The following is a 583-nucleotide window of genomic DNA, read 5'->3' as shown; positions in this document are numbered from 1 at the left end:
GTCTCTGTGGCGCAGTGGATAGCGTGTTGGACTTCTAAATAATGATTAAGACGATATCCGAAGGTTGTGGGTTCAAATCACACCAGAGTCAGATTTTGGACCAGAAACAGAGGAGCACAACGGAACAACAAATGAAGAAATGCGCCAAAAGCACAGACTCGGAGACAGAGCGAGAGAGAGAGGAGCAGAGCAGGGGAAAAAATCGAGGAGTGACATCACAATGGAGAGTGAGAGCAGGGAAGCAGAGAGCCGCTGGGGTGAGGACACAGGATTTGGTTCTTTCTTCGGTGCAGTGGAAGGAGCTGTTTGGTGAGGATCTGGTAAGCTGTGACATCACAGGCAAGCAGGTAGTTGATTGGTTTGGAAGAACCGACCTGCTTGATGCGCATCTGGTAAGTGATTAAGATGCATTTTAGTCCTCACGTTTAAAATAGTAAACAAACTAATGGTAAGTTTAATAAAATATGCAATAAAATGAATAATTGAATAAAATATTTAAGTAGTTAATTGAAACACGTTAAGGATGACAGGACAGGTGATGTGTCACAGCTGCAGCATGTGGGAGTTCCTGGATGCCAGTGTG

At 44.3% G+C, this 583-nt stretch overlaps 1 non-coding gene across 1 annotated transcript; it reads left to right on the top strand.

Annotated features, from left to right (window-relative positions):
• On the top strand, positions 1–91 carry trnar-ucu (transfer RNA arginine (anticodon UCU)). Its single transcript is given in 2 exon segments — positions 1–37; positions 56–91. It is a non-coding gene; the product is annotated as a tRNA-Arg (tRNA).
• The last annotated feature ends 492 nt before the right edge of the window (positions 92–583 follow it).

The sequence above is a fragment of the Heterodontus francisci genome, unplaced genomic scaffold (assembly GCF_036365525.1).
Source record: "Heterodontus francisci isolate sHetFra1 unplaced genomic scaffold, sHetFra1.hap1 HAP1_SCAFFOLD_58, whole genome shotgun sequence".
Taxonomy (NCBI): domain Eukaryota; kingdom Metazoa; phylum Chordata; class Chondrichthyes; order Heterodontiformes; family Heterodontidae; genus Heterodontus; species Heterodontus francisci.
The sequence above is the reverse complement of the archived record's forward strand: the minus strand, read 5'-3'. Positions and strand labels throughout refer to the sequence as shown.